The following is a 25267-nucleotide window of genomic DNA, read 5'->3' on the forward strand; positions in this document are numbered from 1 at the left end:
CCCATTGTATACGGTACTGGACAGACCACCCCTGGAATACTGTGTGCAGTTCTGGAGGCCTCACTTCAAGAAGGACGTAGATAAAATTGAAAGGGTACAGAGGAGAGCGACGAGGATGATCTGGGGCCAAGGGACCAAGCCCTATGAAGATAGGTTGAGGGACTTGGGAATGTTCAGCCTGGAGAAAAGGAGGTTGAGAGGGAACATGACAGCCCTCTTTAAATATTTGAAAGGTTGTCACTTGGAGGAGGGCAGGATGCTGTTTCCGTTGGCTGCAGAGGAAAGGACACGCAGTAATGGGTTTAAACTACAAGTACAATGATATAGGCTAGATATCAGGAAAAAAAATTCACAGTCGTAGTAGTTCAGCAGTAGAATAGGCTGCCTAAGGAGGTGGTGAGCTCCCCCTCACTGGCAGTCTTCAAGCAAAGGTTGGATACACATTTTTCTTGGATGCTTTAGGATGCTTTGGGCTGATCCGGCGTTGAGCAGGGGGTTGGACTAGATGGCCTGTATGGCCCCAAAACACCAGAATTTCTGTGTCCAGATAGGATCCGATACACGCTTGTTCCAGCTCCATACCTGTCAGACCTAGAACTTATCACCCATAGAAGGGCCTTCGCCCAAGCAAGATGCTCAACTCTACCCACTGCCGTGCTGGAGGGGCGCTACCAAAAGAAACCCCTTGCTCAGAGACTCTGTCCTTGTGCCAGCGGATGGATAGAGTCAGATGAACATGTGTTTCTGTTCTGCCCCATTTATGACACTATCAGACGCACCTTTATCCAGCCAATTCTGAACACTTACCTGAGATCTTCCACAAAGGAGAAAATCAAGGTACTGCTTCAAGACGCAGATAAGCAAACAACTCTCTGCACAGCTAAATTTTGCACCGCCGCCATGAAATTGCGTACTCGGTATATAGATCAAAAAATTATTTATGATCCAACCTTATAAGTACAAAGCCATTTTTTTTAACTGGTAACTTAAAGTATATTTTAAATACTGATTATGATGTCAGACTTTTAACATTTTTATAGTATTGGCAGTTTTCCTGCTTTTTGGATTGTCTTGGTTTTAACTGCATGTATTTGGGTTTTGGTCTGAATGACCGTGAATAAATATTGATTGATTGATTGATGATTGATATGGCCCCTTCCAACTCTATGATTCCATGATGTTAGCAGGGTAAGTAAGTCATAGATATTAGCATGCTGTATTTTAGGATTAAGAAGAAAAGGATTTATTTAGGAATGACTATACTAGGATAGTACAGAGGAGAGATATAGAGCCTGTCGACATGGCTGGCTTGCAGAAAGAGAGAGAGTGAGAGAAGCTTCTGAGAAGAAGAAGGATATTGCCCCTAAGAATAGCAATCTAGAGACATACAAGAAGGAACACGATAGGCCCCTTCCTCATGACTGACAATCGGAGGGCCCAATGGGCAGGCGCAAAGCGCCTGCCCATTGGGCCCTCCGATTGTCAGTCCGGCGGCAAGGGACCAGTTGCGAGCCGCACACAGTGTGACTCGCGATTGGTCCCTTGCCGCTGGACTGATGAATCGGGAGGCGCTTTGCGCCTCCCGATCTACCCCCCTTCGGCTGCGCTCACCGCAGCCACCCCGCCACCATTCTGCCACCCGCTGCCAGCTCCCCGCCCACCCAGCGCCCGCGCCCGCCGCCCCCCCTTCCGCCTCCCCACACTTCCCGCCAGCTTCCAGAGCCCGGCCACTGCCGCCACGCCCGCCGCGCCTCGAGAAGCCCGCCGACGACCCGTCCTCTGCCGCGTCCGATTCCCAACCCACTCACCCGCCGCCCGAACCTCACCCGCCAGCCCTGGGGCATCTGCGCCGAGCCTGCTGCCTGCCTCAGAACCTCCCATGCCTCCAGACGGCCCGTGCCTACCTCAGATAGGCCGCCACCACTCGCCCCAAGTCGCCGTGCGCACCCTGCCCGCCCTCCGAGCCCTCCCCGCTGTGCCGCAACAATCCCACACCCCGCTAGCGCCCGCTGTCTGCCTCACAATGGGCTCTATTTCTAGTAGGAATATATAAGCAAAAGTTAATCCTGTTATAATAGTAAACTGTGTCACAGCATCCAAATACAGCCATGTGATAATTCTTTGCTAAACCAGTCCATTTCAGTTGTCTGCATGCTTCCGCTGTGGATACATATTCAGCTTCAGTTGTGGAAACAGATACATTATCTTGCTTCCTGCTGCTCCATCTGATTACTCCGCCACCATAGTAGAATAGGTGACCACTTGTTGACAGTAGTGTCTCCTACCCAATCAGCATTCATGTATCCCACCAGTCTGGGATTGTTGCATGTTGGTAACTTCAGTTTCCGATGTGCGGTGCCAGTCAGGTACTTTCTAACTCGCTCGACTGCATTCCAGTCTCTTTTGGTCGGTGATTCCACCTTCCTGCATAATAAGCCAACAGCTGCCACGATATCTGGACATCAATTTGCTGATGTACAGAAGCTTCCCAATTGCTTCTCTGTACTGCTTGTTGTACTGCCCCCTCTGTACTGCCCCCTTCAAGGATCGCTGCCTTGTTGTGGCAAGGGGGCTTGCGAAGTTCAGTGAAGCTATGAGCTATACCGTGCAGGGCCACCCAAGACGGACAGGTCATAGCTGAGAGCTCTGACAAAAGGTGATCCACTGGAGAAGGAAATGGCAAACCACTCCAGTATCTTTGCCATGAAAACTCTATGGACAGTTCCAAAAGGCAAAACGATATGACGCCAGAAGATGAGCCCCTCAGGTCGGAAGGTGTCCAATATGCTACTGGGGATGAGCAGACGGCTAGTACGAGTAGTGCCAGAATGAAGCGACTGGGCCAAAGCCGAAAGGACGCTCAGTTGTGGAAGTAACTGGTGGCGAAAAGACAGTCCGATGCTGTAAAGATTTTTATTCCATAGGAACCTGGAACGTCAGATCCATGAATCAAGGCAAGCTGGACATGGTTAAACAAGAAATGACAAGACTGAACATCGACATTTTAGGAATCAGTGAACTAAAATGGACAGGAATGGGTGAATTTAATTCAGATGACCATCAGGTATACTACTGTGGACAAGAATCTCGCAGAAGAAATGGAGTAGCCTTCATAATCAATAAGAGAGTAGGAAAAGCAGTCTTGGGATACAATCCCAAAAATGACAGAATGATCTCAGTTCAAATCCAAGGCAAATCATTCAACATCACAGTGATCCAGGTCTATGCCCCAATCACTGCTGCTGAAGAGGATGATGTTGACCAGTTCTATGAAGCCCTACAACACCTTCTAGAAGCAACGCCAAAAAATAATGCGCTTATCATCATGGGGGATTGGAATGCTAAAGTAGGAAGCCAAAAGATAACCAGGATAACAGGCAAGTTTGACCTTGGAGTACAAAATGAAGCAGGGCACAGGCTGGTAGAATTTTGTCAAGAGAATACAATGGTCATAGCAAACACTCTTTTCCAACAACCCAAGAGACGACTCTACACATGGACATCACCAGACGGTCAACACAGAAATCAGATTGACTATGTGATCTGCAGCCAAAGATGGAAAAGTTCTATCCAGTCAATAAAAACAAGACCAGGGACTGATTGTGGTTCAGATCATGAGCTTCTTGTTGCAAAATTTAGGCTTAAATTGAAGAAAGTAGGGAAAAGCACTAGGCCACTCAGGTATGAACTAAATCATATCCCCGACGAATACACAGTAGAGGTGACAAATAGATTTAAGGAATTAGATCTGATAGACAGAGTGCCTGAAGAACTATGGACGGAGGTTCGCAACATTGTACAAGAGGTAGCAACTAAAACCATCCCAAAGAAAAAGAAATGCAAGAAATCAAAATGGCTGTCTGAGGAAGCTTTACAAATAGCTAAGGAGAGAAGAGAAGTGAAAGGCAAGGGAGAAAGAGATACACCCAATTGAATGCAGAATTCCAGAGAAAAGCTAGAAGAGATAAGAATGCCTTCTTAAATGAACAGTGCAAACAAATAGAAGAAAACAATAGAATGGGGAGGACCAGAGATCTTTTCAAGAAAATTGGAGATATGAAGATAACGTTTCATGCAAAGATGGGTATGATAAGGGACCAAAATGGTAGGGACCTCACAGAAGCGGAAGAGATTAAACAAAGGTGGCAAAATTATACAGAAGAACTATACAAGAGCGAGCTTAACATCCCTGATGACCACAATGGGGTAGTTACTGACCTGGAGCCAGACATCCTGGAATGTGAAGTCAAATGGGCCTTAGGAAGTCTGAGCAACAATAAAGCTAGTGGTGGTGACAGCATTCCAGTTGAACTATTCAAAATCATAAAGGACGATGCAGTAAAAGTGCTACACTCAATATGCCAGCAAATTTGGAAAACTCAACAATGGCCACAGGATTGGAAAAGGTCAGTTTACATTCCAATCCCAAAGAAGGGCAATGCCAAAGAATGTTCAAACTACCGCACCATTGCACTAATTTCTCATGCTAGCAAAGTTATGCTCAAAATCCTACAAGCTAGGCTCCAGCAATATGTGGACCGGGAACTTCCAGAAGTACAGGCAGGATTTTGAAGAGGCAGAGGAACTAGAGATCAAATTGCCAACATACGCTGGATCATGGAGAAAGCTAGGGAGTACTAGAAGAACGTCTACTTCTGCTTCATCGACTATGCTAAAGCCTTTGATTGTGTGGAGCACAACAAATTATGGCAAGTTCTTAAAGAGATGGGAATACCAGAGCATCTTATTTGTCTCTTGAGAAATTTATATGCAGGTCAAGAAGCAACAGTGAGAACTGAACATGGAATCACTAACTGGTTCAAAATTGAGAAAGGAGTTCGGCAAGGCTATATACTGTCGCCTTGCCTATTTAACTTGTATGCAGAGCACATCATGAGAAATGCGGGATTAGAGGAGTCACAAATTGGGATCAAGATTGCCGGGAGAAATATCAACAACCTCAGATATGCAGATGATACCACTCTAATGGCAGAAAGTGAAGAGGAACTAAAGAGCCTGTTGATGCGGGTGAAGGAGGAGAGTGCAAAAGTTGGCTTGAAACTCAGCATCAAGAAAACAAAGATCATGGCATCCGGCCCTCTCAATTCCTGGCAAATAGATGGGGAAGAAATGGAGATAGTGACAGATTTTATTTTCCTGGGCTCCAAGATCACTGCAGATGGGGACTGCAGCAAAGAAATTAAAAGACGCTTGCTCCTGGGGAGGAAAGCTATGGCAAATCTAGACAGCATCCTAAAAAGCAGGGACATCACCCTGCCAACAAAAGTGCGTTTAGTCAAGGCTATGGTATTCCCAGTTGCAATGTATGGCTGCGAAAGTTGGACCATAAGGAAGGCCAAGCGTCAAAGGCTTTTGAACTCTGGTGCTGGAGAAGACTCTTGCGAGTCCCTTGGACTGCAAGGCGAACAAACCGGTCAGTCCTAGAGGAGATCAGCCCTGACTGCTCTTTAGAAGGCCAGATCCTGAAGATTAAACTCAAATACTTTGGCCACCTTATGAGAAGGAAGAACTCCCTGGAGAAGAGCCTAATGCTGGGAGCGATCGAGGGCAAAAGAAGAAGGGGGCGACAGAGAACGAGGTGGGTGGATGGAGTCACTGAAGCAGTAGGTGCAAACTTAAATGGACTCCGGGGAATGGTAGAGGACAGGAAGGCCTGGAGGATCATTGTCCATGTGGTCGTGATGGGTCAGACACGACTTCGCACCTAACAACAACAACTGCTTGTTGTCGAGGAAACATTAACTAATTCCTGTCTGTTCCAAGTCGTTCGTCTTCACAAAGTTCAGAAATCATTGCATTTTCTGTTTCTGATTGAGACGATAGCTTTCTTCTTCTCTAGGTTCTATTTGCATTCCAAGATAGTACTGGATGTCTCAAAGTTGCTTCACTTCCACTTCTTGATTCTGGTGTTGAACTATTTCATCACAGTTCTTCTTGGCTTCACCACATAAAGGCAGATCATCTACATAAATCAGTATACAAGTCCATCTGTTGTCTCTATATCTTGAGGCAGGGTTCAGCTTTGCCTTGATCAAACCCTTCCTTGGTTAGTAATTGATGCAGTTTCTCATTCCAGCATCTTGCAGCCTGTTTCAGTCCATAGATGCTCTTTTTCAGTTTACACACAAGATTCTCATCTTTCTGCCTTTCAAGTCTGGTGGCTTGTTCCATGTAGACTTCTTCCTTCATTTCTCCATGAAGAAATGATGTCTTTACATACAGATGCTCCACGTGCATCTTTTTTGCTGCTGCTTAAGAGCATTCTTATTGAAGTGTGTCTCACCACTGGTGCAAGTTTTCATCATAGTCTTCTCCATACTTCTGGGAGTATCCCTTGGCAACCAATCTGGATTTGTGCCTTTGTACTTCCCCTTCTGCACCAAGTTTGGTTTTGAAGATCTACTTGCATCCAACTATCTTCTTCCCTGGAGACAGTTCCATGAATGTCCATGTTTGGTTCTTGATCAAAGATTCAATATCTTTTTCTGCAGCTTTCCTCGATTTTGCTGCTTTGTTGGCAGGCATCCTTTCTATGTCTTTCCATGTGGAAGGTTCAGGTGTTGTTTCTTCCTTTACTAGATAAGAAAATCTACCTGGTGGTACTCCTTTGTTTGTTTTAGATGATTGTATGACACTTGGCTCGGCAACCCCTTCTTGTTCCTGAGGTTCTGCAGTTGTGTCTCTGTTATCCACAGCACTGAGAAACACTGTTTCTGGTCGCGGTGCTTTATACTTCTCTGTTGGTGTTGATTCACTGATGTGCACTGCTTTCATGCTTCTAGATTTTTATCAGTGTACACCGCATTACAGATCTTGACTCTGTCTGTGGGTCAAGGATTCTGTAACCTTTACATCCTAAGGCATAGCGTACAAAAATGCCTTCTTCTGTGCGAAGATCCATCTTGGACGGCTTCTCTTTAGGAATGTAGGTGTAAGCTTTAGATCCAAACACCTTTAAATGATTCACACTGGGCTTCTGACCATACCACAGTTCATATGGTGTAGCTGTAGTATCTTTAGTAGGTAATCTGTTTTGCAGGTAGGTAGCAGTGATAATCGCCTCTCCCCAATACTTCTCAGGTAAGTCTGCTTCAAGAAGCATGCATTTACGCATTTCAGTGAAAGAACGGTTCTTCCTCTCTGCCACACCATTCTGCTCTGAGGTATATTCCTTGTTCAACCAGATAACATTCATTTCATGTCCCACATATTCTCCCCCATTGTCTGATAAACTAGTGGCTTGGCATTTTTAAATCTTTTGCTGACCAGTGCTACATATTCTTAATTTTTTTTCCAGCATTTGACTCTTCTCTTTAAGTAAATAAGTTACAGTAAATCTTGTATAATCATCAATAAAAGTCAGTATATATCTGTTCCCACTGGGGTCGCTGTCTTCATTGGACTACAAACATCACTGTGTATTAACTCTAATGGTCCCTTTGTTCTTCCCGTGCCATGCTGCCCTTTGAAGTTAGAGCTAGTCCCTTTCACTTTAATGCAGCACACACAACTCTCTCCTTCAGTAAGACACCTTCCTATCTGCATGCCTTTTGTTAAGTTCTGCCTTTCAAGCTCCTTAATTGCATAATAATCTCTGTGACACAAACACCTATGCCACATTAACATACAGTCTCTGTGTTTGCAACTTTCAACAAGATTCACACTTTGCACACATGTATCAAGCATGTTCAAGTCAACAATTCTGGTTGTTGTGGCTATTAGCTCTTTTCCATCATTAATATGGCATTTTTCTCTGTTAAAAATGACATCCATTCCTTTCTTGGTAACAGCTGCAACAGATATGAGATTATTTGCAAGAGAAGGCAGTCTTTCACCAGGATCTCCTGAGAGCAATTTGCATTTCAGCAAAGCTGTCCCAATTCCTTCACAAGTCATTGACCTATCAGTCACAGTCAGAACCTGCTTTCTAGTTTCATTGAAAGTTACAAAATTCTGGTGATTTCCACACATATTTGCCACAGATCCAGAATATACATACCACATTTCATTTTTGTAAACATCTTCCAATACAATAAAACATTTTCTCAAATCTCTATCAGGCTTTCTGTTTGGGCTGCTGCCTCGGCCACCTTGCCTGTAAATCCTTTGTTTAGGATTTTTACAGTTGTGCTTAATGTGCCCTCTCTTGTTACATTTGAAGCACACAATCTCTTTCTTATTCACAGAGAGAGTCATTTGTGATTCATTAGGCAGCGATTCCTTTTCAAACATTCTGTTCTTATAAATATCTTCTAACATGCTAATGACTTCAGCTAGAGAGTGATTTTCTTTTGATTCAATCTGAGACACAATATGTTTATAAGAATCAGGAAGGCTTATCAGAAGAATTACTTTTAAATCATCATCTCTAATGTCAGTCAGTCAGTGTGTTTATTCAGTCAATTGACCCATATAAAAATACATCTGTACAAACTGCAACAACAAATCACAGAAGTTAATAAATATGATGTCATTAAAAAAATTCAAGAGTATAGCCACATACAAATATTATAATAAAACAATGTTAAAAACAACACATCATTGGAAACAAATATAATGTTATTGTAGATAGGGGGGGGGAAGGGTTATAACATGTAAAGAAGAAGGGCGAAGAAACCTCAAGGAAGTTAACTACAGGGACAAGGAATCAATACAACTTCTTGAACAGTCCATTAACCCAAGTGATAAGATGGCATTTACCTATCCATTACTATTGTTTGGACATTCTTTTCAATCTTATTCTAGTAGAAATGTAAAGGAATTTTGCTACCAAGTTAGAAATAAGAGGATCTTTATCTCTTAGCAAAAGTTTAACTCACTATTATGGGAGGACAGAGATGTATGCCTAGTGTAATGGGATAGTAAAGGTAGGATTAGATATTTTCAGATGCTTTCATAAAAAGGACATGGTAAGATATGTGAAATTGTCTCAGGTACGGCATTATCACAGGGGCTGTGTCCGGGCGGGGATTGAGAGGACCAGAAGCCCCAGGGACACCGAGCTCGGATGCCGAGGTCTGGAGCGCCGGCCCCACAGCCCGAGCTGGCCCACCTAGTGGGTTGTAAATTGTGCATTAAATCAAATATCCAATCCGGTAGGGCAGCTGCAATTGCTTTGCTGCTAGTCAGTCCAGTCCATGTGTAGGCTAGAGCAGTGGTCCCCAACCCCCGGTCCGGGGACCGGAACCGGTCCGTGGATCAGTCAGTACCGGGCCGCAGCTCCTCTTCATCCTCCTCCCCGGCTGCTGCCTAAGGGGCTGCCCTGCCACTGTGCCGCTGGCTCACCTTTGGTGCTCTCCAGCGGCTGCCATGGCTGGGGTTCCTCCTCAGTGTGGCACTGCGCAACTGCTGCTGGCAGCACCCCCTAGTGGGTGGCAGGAAGTCCGGGGCCCCGGTGGGAAAGCAAGTGGACCAGGGGCTCAGGCGGCGGCAGCGACGTCCCACGGCAAAAGACTACCCCCCCCCCCGGGTTTCAGTAAAATTATCAAGCGTTGACCGGTCCTCGGTGGTAGAAACGTTGGGGACCACTGGGCTAGAGTCAAAATTTTTCCAATTTTTATTCCATCACCATCTTGAGTTGGTAGACAGGAAGGGCAGCTGTAGGTGATGCAGGTCCCCAGCTGTGCAAGAAAAATGCAGTGGAACGGAGGGATCCTGTCCATGCTGGTGAGAGGCAGAAAAGAGTTCAGAGCAGAATCTATAGTCCTTCGGGCTGCAGGAGGTATCTTCCTGGAATACCCAGGCAGGGGAAAGCAGGAAGCATAATAAAATCATAGAATCATAGTGTTGGAAGGGGCCATACAGGCCATCTAGTCCAACTCCAGGTCAGGAGGTAAATTGCAGTAGCCGCCAGTAGAGTGTGCATGGTAGACCAAGTTTGGTGAGAGCCAGTTTGGTGTAGTGGTTAGGAGTGCGGACTTCTAATCTGGCAAGCCAGGTTTGATTCTGCACTCCCCCACATGCAGCCAGCTGGGTGACCTTGGGCTCGCCATGGCGCTGATAAAACTGTTCTGACCGGGCAGTGATATCAGGGCTCTCTCAGCCTCACCCACCCCACAGGGTGTCTGTTGTGGGGGGAGGAATGGGAAGGCGACTGTAAGCCGCTTTGAGCCTCCTTCGGGTAGGGAAAAGCGGCATATAAGAACCTACTCTTCTTCTTCTTCTTCTTCAAGGGTTCATTATGGGTACGAGGCAATTAGGTACAGTCTGTTGAATTGTCCCTTTTCCCAGCAGGCGAGGCAGAAAAGGGCAATGACCAGGGCAATCTGGCAGATGATGATGATGGGGTGCATCTTGAATTTGAGGGCACCGGTAGCAGTGCTTGACTATCCTAGGAGGGATTCCCACCACTGGTGATGTCCTGAGTTAGTAATCATGGTGGTTCAAGTGGAGATCTGGTTACCGTTGTGAGTGACGGTCAGGATGGCAGCATCTCCAGCTGCTTTCACTGATTCCAGGGTTTTCTAAAGAGCAGGATGCATGAGGAGGTTGTGGAGGAGTTCCATACAGAGTCCCAGGACAACAGGAGAGATATGGGAGCTCTTGCTTCGTCCAGAGGAGAGCGGTGTAAGTGAAGACCCATTCATGGATTGAGGACATTTTACAGAAACTGTGATTGAATAATGGTGCTATCAGCTGGATCTGGTGATAATGAATGGCCGAATTATGCTCTTGGGTCACGTCCAAAAGAGCATTTTTCCTGATCAATTTTTGGTGGGGGCAAGGCACGGGTGATGTGCCTATAGGGCTTCACTGTCACAGATGAGGCCTTATTTCTCCTGGCATTGGCAACCTTGGACATTGACTGTCTGCCAACCCGTAGAAGAGAGATCCAAGTCCAGTGGCTAAAATAGAGGATGTCTCTGGACTGAATTAGAAGTCCAAGAAGAACTACAGGGTGAATTTGGAAAACTTCCTATGGAACTACTGTTGCCACGAACAGGCGGAGCAATCCCAGCTCGATCTTGACATGCAAGAGAGCCCACCAATCAGATAGGGCAGCTTCATTCAGCATAAAGGTTGCCATCATGAACTACTTTACTTAATGTGGCCCTCAGATTCAGGTCTGATTAGTTCCGTGACTAGGGCCAAATTAATAGAGTGAGCCTGCTCACACGCGAGTGCCAGGGAAACGTCTGCTTGTTGAATTCATGGAGTGCTGTACTTCTACAACAATCTCCAGAGAATTTTGGACTGGTTTGGCCAGTCAAGAGGTAGCATCAGTTGCTATTGCCGGTTTATTGGTCAAAATCTCAGTTTTTGCTACATCAATCAGGGAAGCACCCATGACATTTGGGGCTAACCAGATGGATACATTTATTAAGCTGTGTAAAGCAATGGTCCCCAACCCCCGGTCCAGGGACCGGGACCGGTCCGTTAATCAGTTGGTACTGGCCAGCGGCTCCTCCTCGTCCTCTCCCCAGTTGCTGTCTCAGGGGCAGCCCTGCCACTTTGCCGCCGGCTCACCTTTGGTGCTCTCCAGCAGCCATCATGGCTGGGACTCCCCCTCGGTGTGGCACTGCGCAGCTGCTGCTGGCAGCACCCCCCAGCGGGCAGCAGGAAGTCAGGGGCGCCGGTGGGAAAGCAAGCGGAGCAGGGGCTCAGATGACAGCGACACCCCTCGGCAAAAGACTACCCCCCTCCCGGGCCTCAGTAAAATTGTCAAGCGTTGACCGGTCCCCGGTGATAAAAAGGTTGGGGTCCACTGGTGTAAAGTATTCTCCCCCCCCTCGTGTCCGAGAGCAGGCAAGGAGTTTGTCCCTATTTCCCTTTACCCTGGATCAAACTGGAGGAAGGTTTCTGCCACACCTTCCAAAGCAGGCTCTCCTGAATTGCTCAGTGAAAGTTGTTTGACCACAACTGTTGTGGTGGGGGCTGGAGGTTTGACCTCTGGGGGCTCTTCGGTGGCACAATCCTCCTGGGGATTTTCCGATTGCCCTTTCCATTCCTTGAACTGGACACAATGGAAATACTTCAACCAGATGCTCCCATTCTTAGGCAGAGCAACCTGGTATTCTTAAAAGGAAAGACTGTTCCTGTGCATGGGCAGAGTGTCTTTATCGGCTGGCTGATAAGCTAAATTTTCATTCAAAAAGAAAAAAGAAAAATGACAAAACGAAAAGAAAAGGTTCTAATTGCCAATTAAAAATAAAAAGAAAAAAGGTAAAAGGGAAGAAAAATCTGTAAAGGACGCATGTCCCAAAGAGGATCTGTGACTTCCCCTCCTTGCTTCCCTGAGATGGGGGTCAGTCTTTAAAGAAACAAAACTTCTTCCCTTCCTGATTCGAGAAAGAATACTTTCTGTGCTATTAAAGTTCCTTCGTTATGTAGATTATTTGCTTCGCGGGCGGAGAGCAAGGCATGAGTCACAGGCCTGAGTGCCTAGGAAGGCAGTTAGACAAAGAGAGCCTGTTTTAAGATAGCAAAATAGTGGCTATTTCAGTGTGAATGCAACTATCAGTGGAGGTTCTACCAATTGTAAAAAGGTAAAGGTAAGGTATCCCCTGTGCAAGCACCGAGTCATGTCTGACCCTTGGGGTGACGCCCTCTAGCGTTTTCTTGGCAGACTCAATACGGGGTGGTTTGCCAGTGCCTTCCCCAGTCATTACCGTTTACCCCCCCAGCAAGCTGGGTACTCATTTTACCGACCTCGGAAGGATGGAAGGCTGAGTCAACCTTGAGCCGGCTGCTGGGTTTGAACTCCCAGCCTCAATTTCCAAAATAGTTCCAGGGCCACTGAGCTGAGAAAAATAATTGTTCAACATGTGTGCTTCCATTTTTACTTTTTTAATTTTCAAATTTTAAATCTACCAATTGTAGCCAGATTTAAAATTTGAAAATTAAAAAAGTAAAAATGGAAGCACACATGTTGAACAATTATTTTTCTCAGCTCAGTGGCCCTGGAACTATTTTGGAAATTGAGAGTTTAAGCTGATTATATCATTGAATTGGAAATCTGTTGCTTCGAACATTTACTGGGAGGAGGGAAGCTAAGAGTAAATTAAAAAAGAATGTTGTTTTTGCAACAAATTCTTCCCTGTTAAAAAAATTGTTGTAAACTTGGATTTTGGAACTCTGTACAGGTTCAGAGGCAAAGTTTCCTTCCTGTCTCTGAGATGGGGGAACTGAGAATATTTCTATACTTTACGCACGGGGATCTTTGTTGCAAATTGTTTGCGGAATGAAAAATCGCCATTTAAAATAGTGGAATTCGTCGTTATGCATACCTGCCTTTGTAGTGGAATCAGTTGCGTTTTTTAGCGTTTCCCACAGGCTTCCGGTCTCGGCAGAAATCGCTAGAAAGGAAGCGCTATTGCCAAGCTCGTCCCGCCCCTGGCCGTCAAGCAGCCAATGGGCAGCCGTTAACATGCTCCCAAACAGCCCCTTTCCCTTTAAGAAAGGTTTAAAAAAAAAAAAAAACAGACCCATAGCAACGAATCTAGGTAGATTCGTTGCAACGGAGAGACCCATCCAGCTGCCTAATGTGAGCTGTCGTTTGATCGTATGATCGTTGCCACGCTGCCTCGAGTGATAAAAAAAAATCCCCCCCCCTCACGGGCCCGATTTTCGGCTGAATTAATGTGTAAAAAATAAAGGGACTTTATTTCAGCAAACGGGCTTTTATGTGGTTTGTGCTTAGTGACTAAAGGTAAAGGACTGAAGCCAGGGAAGCCTCTAAACAGAAAGAGGCTCGCTGGTGCGTTTATCCCCGCTCGCTCGGAGAAAAAAAAATGGCGATCGCTTCGCCGGAAGTTTGGAGGACAGGCTCAGGAGGAGGGACTTTGAAGAAACCGCAACAATGGTAACGCACAGGTCTTTATCGCTAGTGTTACAGATTGTTTGCAAGAGTGTAGTGCTTTCCGGAGGGTGAATCCACTTTTTGGGATTCCCCTGAAAGCGCTACAACGAAGCGCTTTTTGCTGATCGGTTTCAGGAGTGTTGCAGATTGTCTACGACGTCGTGCGTTAAGGCAAATCAATAGCGTTTCCAATTAGCAACCATTGTGCGATTTTGAAGCCGTGCAAAAAGCCCCTTCCTCTTCTCTAAAGACAAGAGGTGAAGCTGGGTTGCTGGATTTGCTGGATTTTCTTTTCAATTTATTATCTGTGTGGCTTTGGAAATCCAGCACATTTTGCAAATGTGTTTTTACTTTTAAAAGTTCACCCTGGAATTCCTTGTCTACCTTAGCGAAGGTCAAATGCATGAGGGCGGGGTTCCCTATCACACACTACCGTGGTGGGAGACACCCAGCGGATCTGAAAGATGCAATGTGGGGTCCCCACAGAGCGACAGTCAAAACCCACAAAAAAATTCCAAATGAACACCATTTTAGCCTACGGTCAACAGGCTTTGCAGTACTAAAGGGAAGGAGGGGAACGGAAAACAGCCCACCCAGAATTCATACAACAGCAATTGGCAAACACACTCAGACAACAAAAGCTACTAGTTCAATTCAGAGACTTTCCCCCTACATCACAGAGGTTTTAAACCAAGGTAGTTGTGTGTCCGCTTTTACCACGGAATAAAAGCCCTGGGGCAATTGCCCACGTGATCCACCAGATCTGTTACGCCAAATGCATGTCTGTAAGGACACGTGTCTAAATTTAGTTGTGGGGAATCAGCTAGTAGAGCCAGCAAGAGGCAGCATGGAGTAACGTGGGACCTTGTATTGCACAGTTTCCTGGGTACTTATGTCACTGAGATAGAACCAAGGCAGACAATGATCTAAACATAGTAGGATTTTATTAACATACACTTAGACAAAAGACAACACATGCGCACTCTAGCATAGAAATGTACATTCGTAGCTACTAGCACACAAGGAAAAGGCTTATAGGAGAGGAACCTATACTAAGGGTTAATTGGAAGTGATATCTACCTGTCTTCTGGGCGAAGCAGAGTTCCGGAGGTCCAGGGAAGCAATTTGGGGCGACGGACGAGGGACCACAGCGTCAGACAGTGTTTCTGTAGCCTGGAAACTGACTGCACTTTGTGGCTGTGGGAGCCCAATATTTAAAGGAAATTTGTGGCCTGAGGTTACAGGGGGCTGATCCTACCTTGTCCAGGGCTTGGACAAAGAGTTTGATGGCTGGGGCTGGGTCCCAACAAAGAAACGGGTTGCTGAGACAAAGAAACTAGCTGCTGGGAATATGAAGAAATATTTCCTGTTTAGAAGGGCTAAAGGCCCATTTCTGGCAAATCCTGGATGATTGCTTATGCTTGGGGATAGTAGTAAGGGAAAAGACAAAGACCAAATCTGGTGTTGGTGTTGAAAGAGAGTGGCCAGTTCCCTTTACAAGACAATGTGCCTGGCTGGCTAGACGGGAGTCTTGGGTAGGGTGCCTTTGTCTCTCTGTACTTGCCAGGTGTGCTGACAAACTCCTCTTTTGTTTGCAAGCAAGTAAGTTGTGGAAGCCTGCCATGGAGCCCACATAACAATCTCCCCAGAGACGCATAGGCAGCGACTCTGGGCCATTATATTTCCCCAGGGGGCTCGGCCCCGGGTGGTGATTAATAAGCTCCGTGACGAGGCGAAGCTGTGGCTGCTCCCCACTACCGAGGGCGAGAAGAAGGTGATGTAGAAGGTGGTCCTGGAGCAATTACTGCAGATCCTGCCAGCGCAGATACACCACTGGGTGGGGTATCAAAAACCAGTGTCTCTGGCCCAGCTTGGAGATTAACTAGAGCCGTCAAATGGCAGCAGATCAACGGGAGTTGCCGAAAGAAGGTAACCTCCGAAGCCCCGAAGGGGGGGCGACCGCCCGCAAGGGGCCAACAACAGGAAGGGGTCCGGGACAGGTAACAGGAGCCAAGGCAGGACAGGCCAGAGTCTAGGCAATCCCGTCCCCTAGACCGTTGTGGCCTGCCAAGGGGGTCAGGGGGACCCGCCCACACGCACCGCCGGGGGCTGGCAACCCGGGGAGCAGCAAACACGACAGCAGAGTTCACGATGGAGGAGACCAGGGGCCCTGTTATACGTGTGGATAGTGGGGGCATTTTAAGAGACAGTGCCCCCTCATGGAATGCGACATGGGGTGGGATGTGGCCATGGCTGGGACGGTGACAACTGACCCAAAAAGACCCCCACTGTGGTCAGTGATAGTGGCAGGATGCTGGCGGCAAGCCTCAGTGGACAGTGGCAGCTCAATGTCCATGGGGCGAGATGACCAACTACCCCCCGGGCTGCCAGTCCTATGCTGGATCCACATCACCTGCTGTCACAGTCATGGGGAGAACTTCCCTGTGGTGCGGATGACCCTAGGGTACCTCGGGCGGCAGTGGGATGTCGAAGTGGCCCGAGTGACCCGTCTGCCATTGTCATGAACCCCGATTCATGACCTTTTCATTTCCTGGGCCCTGGCAAGCCCAACCTTCATAACTCTATAAATCTGCTCTCTGGCTCCAAGACTCCCCTTGCATTCCCAGTGCCAGCTAAGTTTCGCTTTCTCGCAGACCTTTTGGTCTCTCACCAGCTGGCCCAAGCCAAGGCCATAAAACAGTAAATCTATCCGCTGGCTTCCAGCCTCCCTTTGCATTCCCAGCAGGAGAGGTTCCGCTGCTGATGCATCAATCTTACATGAGTGTCCTTGCGGAGACAATTCCAGTCTCAACAATGTGCCAACTGCCTAGATGAGATTCCGGACCATCTGGTCCCTTGGGAATCAACTCACCTTTGCTGCCCTCTTGCTCTCCCACCAAAATGCCTATGTGCCCCCTCCCTTATGCGATGGGCTCTATATCTGCCCTGGGTTTCCTATTATTCTTTGTTATTATCAAGATCTTTGCTTAGGAAGATCTTGGCTTGCTTTAGCGTTATGTGGACTCTGTTTAATATAGCTCTCTTTGGATTTACAACTGCCTGTTGGATCTTGGATGTGTCTTTATCAGGGACCCTGCAGGCTAGGCTCAACCTGGTTCCTGACAGCCGTCTGCCCTGCTATTGGGTCGAGACGCTCCGAAGTTTGCCAAACTCCTGAGCCGGATGACATCCCCAGACACCAAGATTGGCTGTCCCACCAAGACCAACGCAGGAGACGGTCCCGCCGCCGAGCAGCCAGAAACCAGCGACACCCTGCAGGATAACCTGCAGAACGGCCCGGACCTGGCCATGCTCCAGGAGGAGGATGAGACATTGGCGGAGCTGAGAGGTGGGGGGGCGATCAACGAAGGCCAGGTAAGAGACCCCAGATGCAACGGCAGGTGGCCGCAGGTGGTGAAGGAAGGCGGGCTGTGGTTTTGGTGCCAGAAGGATAACGGGACGGTGATACGGCAGATGTTGGTGCCCCAGAGGTACCGACAGGAGATGCTAAAGACAGCCCACAACCACCAGTGGGCTGGCCATCAGAGCACGCCCGCGACGCTCCGGCGGGTGGGCTGGCGTTTCTTTTGTCCCCAGATCACAGAGGACATTCAGGCCTATTGCCGCTCTTGTGAAGCCTGCCAAAGAACTACCGGCAGAATCCCGCCTCGGGCCCCGCTGGAACTGTTAACTATTCAACTGAACCCGTTTAACCACATCGGCGTGGACTTTGTGGGTCCGCTGCCCCGAACTCTGAGAGGTTCTCGATACCTGCTGGTAATCATGGACTACACCAACAGATACCCCAAGGCCATTCCCCTAAGATCCATGCAAAGTGAAGGGGTGGCCCAGGTCTTGATGCGTTTTTTCGCCCAGGTGGGGCTGCCTCGGGAGATCCTAACGTATCAGGGTACTCCATTTACTTCAGCCTGCATGAGGCGGCTATGTCGACTGTTAGGAATCCAGCAGGTCTTCACAATGGTCTACCACCCCCAGACGGACGGTCTGACCGAATGCATGAATCAGACGTTGCGGGCCTTGGCCTACAGGAAGCCCAGGCAATGGAACTTGCTGATCGATCCTATACTGTTCCCGCTATGGGAGACGCCCCAGGCCTCTACGGGATATTCGCCCTTCGAGCTACTGTTCGGGCGCTGTCCCTGAGGGATCCTCGATCTGTTGGGGGAGCATTGGGTACACAAAGAGCCGCCACCATCGCGGGACCCAGGGACGTACGTGCAGGATCTCTGGGAACACCTGGAAGGGCTGCAGACGGCTGCCAGGGATAACCTGGCCGCTGCCCAACAAGCCCAGAAGGCATATTATAACCAGCACTCTAGAGGCCGCACGTTCCGCGAGGGGGACCAAGTCCTGCTACATCAGAAGGGTCTGGGGGCGACGGACGGAGATCGCTGGAGAGGACCTTTCCGGATACTCAGAGTACTGGGGCCCGTGACTACAAGGTATACCCAACAACGGGAGGTCGGCGGACGTGGATCGTACACGTCAATTACCTTAAAAGATGGTGCCCCCGAGAGGGAGGGGGCTGTGCCCTAGAAGAAGAAACGGGCTTCTCACCGGATGGACAACTGCCCTGGCAGGCCATGGGACCACCGGTGGATGAGACGCCCCCGCTGGACCCCACGCTGACGCTGGAACAACGCCAGGAAAGGGAGGGACTGGTGCGCCGGTTCACCCAACTGTTTTCGAACATGCCTGGGCGCACGCACGTATTGGAACATGCCATCTGGACAGAACCCGGGGTCGTGGTATGGGTGCACTGGCGACCCATTCCTTTCAAAAAGTGGCCGACAGTGGAGCAGGAGGTGGAAGAGATGTTGTCAATGGCGGTCATAGAACCCTCCACTAGTGAATGGAGGAGCCCCATCGTGCTAGTACCGAAACCCAATGTATCTGTTCGGTTTTGTGTCGATTTTTGGGCGGTAAACCAGAAAGCCAGATTCAACATGTACCTGATGCCCCGGGCGGAACATCTAGTCAATCAGCTCAGAAAGGCCCAGTATATTACAGCCCTAGACTTGACGAAAGGAGAAAACGGCATTTGCCACATTTCGGAGGCTGTACCAATTCACCATCATGACGTTTGGACGGCATGAGGCCGCCGCAACCTTCCAGCAGTTGGTCAACCTCGCCCTACGAGAATATATCACCTTCGCATTCGCATACATTGACGACATCGTCATCTGTAGTCCTGACTGGGATACTCACCTGCAAAACCTGAAAGCGGTGTTTACGTCCTTGACTCACTGGTTGTGAATTCGAAAAAAAGTAAGATCGGGTTCCGGAACTTGAAGTATCTGGGCTTCATATTGGGGAAGGACGACTGGTGTGGCTCGTCAGCCGGAAGCTCGCCTGGCCAGAAACATGATACTCCACAATCGAAAGAGAAGCCCTGGCGATCATGTGGGCCCTGAAGTTCTACCTCACTGACAACCCCTTCATGCTCATCACAGACCACGAGCCCCTTCAGTGGCTGCATAAAACCAAGGACAGCAATGCCCGTATTCTCCGTTGGTACCTGTCATTGTCCCCTTTCTCGTTCCAGATCATCCACCGACCCGGCCAGCTAGGGGTCAACGTTGACTTCCGGTCCAGGTTGCTTGAACCACCGCCAGTGAAGGACTGACCTGCAAGAGGGGGTGTGCGTCTGGGCAGGGGTGGAGAGGACCAGAAGCCACGGGGATGCCGGGCTCGGCTGCCGAGTCCGGGGTCTGGAGCGCCGGCCCCACAACCCGAGCTGGCCCACCTAGTAGGTTGTAAAGACTCCCCCACCTCTCGGACGGAGGTAGGAGAGGGCTCCGGAGGCCCAGAGGAGAACACAGCTGCAGCAGGCGAAGGAGTAAACGGCCCGATACGGAGTGGCCTGCCGCGGCCGATTGGAGAATGATCGACACTCTGCCCAGACTTCAGTGAAGGGGGAGTTCAGAGGGGCGTGAGGGGCCACGCACAAGGACGAGGGAGGGGGAAGTGGGGAGTAGGAACAGAGAAGGGTCTTACCTGCGTCTCCAGCCGGGAAGAGCTCGACCGAGATGGCAAGAGGCGTGGAACCTGGAGGGAGAACAAAGAACCAGCTGAATGGAAGTGAAACTAAAAGCAACAGATGCCGAGGACGGGCGGGGCGGAAGAGGGGGCAGGGAGGCAGAGCTTTAATGGAAGGGGCAGGGGCACAAGGGGGAATATAAGGAAGAGAGGGAGAAGGCACAGTGGGTGGTGGATGAGTAGAAAGACAGTGGTGACGGATGTTAGTGAAACGGAACTTGTACGATGATAGAAACTGAAAGTAAACAACTGGCATGCAACTCCTGAGCAGTGAGTCGTTTGTCGGGCGGGACAGCAGAGAGGGGTGGAACTGAAGAGTGGGCGGCACAGGAGCGGACAGGCATAATCTTAACTCCAGTGAACGACTGAGAAACCTGCTCTCGAGGGAGGCTGAGGAGAATTAAAACGTGCTCTTGAGAAGGCCCATCGGTATTTTACTATGGAGATGTTTGTGAGATATGGTGCTGGAGTATTTCCCAATCATCCTTTCAGAGTGCTATACATTCTAGGAAGAATTGTGAATTCCTCTTGAGAATCTATATCATAAAGACATTGCCATACAACAGCTTTAGCTGTTTTCAGGCTAATTTCTATTAGATTATTTATTTATTTATTTATTTATTTATTTATTTATTATGTTTATATACTGCCCTCCCCGGGGGCTCAGGGCGGTTTACATCAGAACAAACAACAATACATAAAACAATCTATAAACATGTGAATAACTTTACAATAATAACTAATGGTTATAACCATATAACAATGTTACAGCATAAATAATAAGACAATACAACAATACAAACAGGTCCAGAGCATGTTCATGGAATTCTGAGGGGGGGGCGGGGGGGAGCAGGGGCCTTTCAGTCGCTGATGATTGTGTCTGGTCTCAACCAAATGCCTGGGGCGGAAGAGCTCCTTTTTGCAGGCCCTGCGGAACTGTTTAAGCTCCATCAGGGCCCTGATCTCCTCCGGGAGCTCGTTCCACCAGGTGGGGGCCAGAACAGAGAATGCTCTGGTCCTGGTTGAGACCAGGTGGACTTCTTTAGGGCCACGCATCCTTAGCTGGTTGGTGGCAGTGGAGCGCAGAGCTCTTTTGGGGGCATAGGCGGGGAGGCGATCCCTCAGGTACACTGGGCCCTGACTGCATATGGCCCTGAAGGTAATTACCAGAACCTTTAGTCTGATCCGGAATTCAACTGGCAGCCATCGCAGCTGGTGGAGAATAGGCTGGATGTGAGACCTCCACGGTGTTGCTGTGAGGATCCTGGCTGCTGTATTTTGAACCACCTGTATCTTTCCGGGTCAAGGCTAAGGGCAGGCCTGCGTAGAGAGAGTTACAAAAGTCCAGTCTAGAGGTGACCGTCGCATGGATCCCTGTAGCTATGTGTTCCGGGGCCAGGTAGGGCGCTAGTAGTTTGTCTTGGCGGAGATGGTAGAATGCCAGCCGCGCTACCTTTGTGATCTGGGCCTCCATTGTGAGGGAGGCGTCCAGAATCACGCCTAGGTTCCTGGCGGAGTGAGCCGTAGAGGGCAGGCAGACGCGCTTCCTTGCATGGGCACTTCCTACCCAGCCACAGGACCTCCGTCTTTGAAGAATTGAGCTTCAGATGACTCTGCTTGAGCCATTTCGTCACTGCTTCCAGGCAGCTAGCTAATGCTTCTGAGGGACAGTCAGGGCGGCCATCCATCAGGAGGAAGGGCTGGGTGTCATCTGCATATTGATGGCAACCCAGCCCAAATTTCCGTACCAGTTGTGCAAGAGGGCGCATGAAGATGTTGAATAGGATAGGAGAGAGGACCGCTCCCTGTGGGACTCCACAAGTAAGCTGTCGGCTGTCTGATGTTTTCTCTCCTATTGCAACCCTCTGTTTACAATCCCGGAGGAAGGAGATCAGCCATTGAAGGGCTGTATTCCAGCATCGATGAAGCAGCGAGCTAGAAGCTCATGATTGACTGTGTTGAACGCTGCTGAGAGGTCTAGTAATATCAGCAGTGCCGACCCACCTCGGTCCAACTGGCGACGGAGGTCGTCCATCAGGGCGACTAGCGCTGTCTCTACCCCATGGCCAGGCCAGAAACCTGACTGGGATGGGTCTAGGACCGAAACTTCTTCCAGGTATTCCGTCAGTTGGCTTCCATCAGATGGTTTGGATCAAGGCCCAGAGTTTGGATTTTTTCCATCATTTTGCTATTCCATGAGAATTGCGATGAGACTGCTAAATTTTCGGGATTAGTCCCTTCGGATGGAGGTAAATTTTTAACCAGTTATTGATGGTTGTTAGCTAAGCATGGGTTTCTACCTTCAGAAGGCCAAATTCTTGGCGTAATACAACGTTTGGTGTGCAGTTAGGTGTTTTATAAAGATCTCTCAAAAATTTTGATTGCACTCTTTCAAGCAGCACATAGTTTCTGTAAGGACCCAATTGGGCACCATAAAGGATTTGCGCTAATATCTTTGCAGAATATAGCTTCAGAGCTGCAGGGATAAACTTACCACCTTTGGTATTAAAGAATCTAAGAATGGCTAGAGCACTTTTTTTTGCGGAATCTGTTACCGATTGTATATGGGTGTAATAGCCATTGTTATATTGGAAATTAACTCCTAAATATCTAAAATACTTAACCTGATCAATTATATGTTTGTCAATATACCAGCTATGTTTCTGAAACCTGTTGTTACAGTGCATTATTTTAGTTTTCTCATAGTTAATATTTAGATGTTCTTCTTTGCATTGTTGGCTCAAAATAAGCAATGGGTGATTCAGGCCAATTTTGGTCTGTGAAAGGATCACAGCGTCATCTGCATACATAAGAATTAGTATTTTCTTATCATCCAACTTAGGGGCATGGATATCAGATTTCTGAAAGCATTTAATTAAGGAGTCAACATAGAAGTTAAATAAAAAGGGGGCTAGGATACAGCCCTGTCTCACACCTTTCTGAGTGTTCACTGGCTTTGTCATCTCTAATGTCCTTTCCAGAGCTGCGTAACTGCTTTGTGAAGGATAGAATTTCATCAATATGGGATCTTAAATTGCTTCCCTCTTACATATGAACGGTATAAAGCCGCTTCGACAAATACAATTGGCTCTTTAACGAGGCGCAAACATAAAGGTTTGCAAGTTCCTGCCACATCTCTTTCGCAGTTCGCATATCTAATACCCTCAAAAGGTCACGATCCGTTATGGATCTAATTACCAGCCCGCGTGCCTTCATGTCATGAGTGTCCAATGCCTTCCGCATTTTTACCCAGTGGATCTCTACTTGTAAAGCAGATAAAAACATGGAAATCCTCTAGCGGGGGAAGTTGATAAGGAAGCAAGGAGGACTTGATTTGAAAAAGCTTATTTCCCTAATCCTCCCCAGGCTTTTGTTCATTAACTCAAAGGACTTTAGAAACCTTGCAATACTTTGAGGCTTTTAAAACTATGTACAGTTCACATCAATGGTTCCCTGCTCTGGATGGGCAGGGATGAGGGGGAGCAAAGTGACTGCAAGCGGGTCCCTGAATCGATTATCATTTGTTGCCAATCACCAGTTGCCAATCAATAGCGCACCTACTGTCGTAGCGAGGTCCTCACGCTTGGCAAGGACAGGCCCACGTGTCCGAGTGGCGCTACTGCGCCTGGCGCCCAACGATCTCTACCGAATCACCATGCGCGTGCGTTTCGATCATTACGGCCACTGCTCCGGAAAGCTTGCCGGAGGGATTTGAAGCCCAAACCCTTCGGAGCAATACGGCCTTTCCCCCGAAATTCTCTCCTCGCCCGAGGTGTATGGAGGTGGCTGCAGACCGGCCCACTCCGATGGTTGGGGGAGGTGGCTGCTGCTGCTGCTGCTGTGGCTGAGGAGGGCGGCCCGTTCCATCAGGGAGTTCGCTGTGGGGGGACCGGGCTGAAAAAGAGCGCAGCGGTGGCGAGCAGGAGGCGGATCCGAACCGACGGCCCGCACTGGGACCTCCAAGGGGGACTGAGCCCGCGAGGCTCCAGGCGCCCGAGACAGGTATGGCAGTGAGCTGGGCGGGCGGTCTGTCCCCGAAGATGGATGGCTGCAAACGGGTCTGCCCCGGCCGAGGCGGAGGGGCCGGGAGCTGGGGTGGGGGTGGCCGAGGAGCCCAGTGGGCAGAGCGGGACCGCGGCGGAGCTTGGTCTGTCGGAGGAGCCCACGGGCCTGGGGAAAGGGCGCCGCCTCCCCCGACCCTCGTGAGTCCGGGGAGAGCCAGGAGGGCGTCCCCCCTCCACGTCTCTTGCCCTGGGTCCGTCTGCTTCGTGCAAGGGCGGCGGAGCCGGGGCAAGCTCTTTGTTCGCGGGGGCGGGGGGGGAGGCGGCTTCCTCTCGCGGCGCCCAGCCCTGCCGTCGGGCGGCCTTTTGGGAGCCCTTGGGCGAGAGGCGCGGGACGCTAGCGAAGCGCTCGGCTTGGGGTCGTGGGCCGGAAGCAGCCAGGGAGGGAGGCGCGGACGGAGTTATTCCCTCGGAGGCCTGGGCTGGCGCTGCCTGGAGCGGAGGCGCTGCAGACACTTCCCGGGTCGGGGCGTGATGGAGGACCCGGTCCCAGCAGGCGCGAGCGGGGCTTCCGGAGCTGGGCGTGGCGCTCGGACTCGGGCCCGCCGCTTGCTGCTAGAGTCGCGTCTTGTGCCGGCCGCTTTTCCGCCGAGGTGGCAACTTCTCGGCTGGGCCGGCTGGGGCTCGGACAAGTTTTTCCACCCCGGTGCTTCACGTGGCTGGGCTGCAGAAGAAGGCAGGCTCTCCTGAGGAAGTGTCCCGACGCTCGGTTGTATGCAGAGACTTACGGGGCGGATATTGTGTGCACTTATGAACTCGCACTAACGAAATGGAGCAGTGAGAGGTTTCTTCTGGAATTTCAGGAAATTCGTTGGCGTCTTACATGATACTGGGAACGGCTGGGATATGAAAGGTTTCGGTAGGCTCCTTAGCGCCGGATCACATAAATGTAGCTCTCCTAATGAATGTGTGGAAGCACGGTTTCTTTAAAAAGCATCTCGTCCCTTTTGGCAAGGACTGAGGAATGAAGCATGTTGGGATTTGTAGTTCTGTTTGGTTGCAGCAGTATATTAGATATCTATATTAGATAGATTTTTAATGGGGGCCATATTTTCAACTGAGCAAGGGCTGAAGGGACAGCAAGACTGACTGCCCATGGATTCACTTCCACACCAGCCATAATACAGGCAATAGGCCTGCTGAGCCCCTCTTCCCCACCTTGAACAGCAACACAGGCTTAGGTAAAGCCCTTTCCTTAGGCACCTTAGCAACTCAGTCCCATCTAGAAGCCAACATAATATGAGTGAGGAGGGAGGACCCTGTCCAAACCTTTCAATTGGCTTTCTTTTTTTGGGGGGGATGTAATGAGGCTGTTGGATCAAATTTC

At 49.1% G+C, this 25267-nt stretch overlaps 1 protein-coding gene and 1 long non-coding RNA gene across 4 annotated transcripts in view; both read left to right on the forward strand.

Moving 5' to 3' along the window:
- LOC143832231 (uncharacterized) overlaps positions 1 to 25267 on the forward strand; it is a 41964-nt gene that overhangs the window by 11294 nt on the left and 5403 nt on the right. The window contains exon 2 of the long non-coding RNA XR_013229152.1: positions 16909 to 17194. This is a non-coding gene — a long non-coding RNA (uncharacterized LOC143832231). The remainder of the gene's footprint in view (positions 1 to 16908; positions 17195 to 25267) is intronic.
- Positions 23626 to 25267, forward strand: part of RNF44 (ring finger protein 44) — a 123985-nt gene continuing 122343 nt past the window's right edge. For 2 of the 3 annotated variants that reach the window (XM_077326341.1, XM_077326342.1), the window contains exon 1: positions 23626 to 23881. The gene's annotated coding sequence lies outside the window, so the exon portion shown is untranslated. The remainder of the gene's footprint in view (positions 23882 to 25267) is intronic. The other variant, XM_077326340.1, reaches the window with a different exon arrangement.

Source organism: Paroedura picta, chromosome 3, assembly GCF_049243985.1.
Source record: "Paroedura picta isolate Pp20150507F chromosome 3, Ppicta_v3.0, whole genome shotgun sequence".
NCBI lineage: Eukaryota > Metazoa > Chordata > Lepidosauria > Squamata > Gekkonidae > Paroedura > Paroedura picta.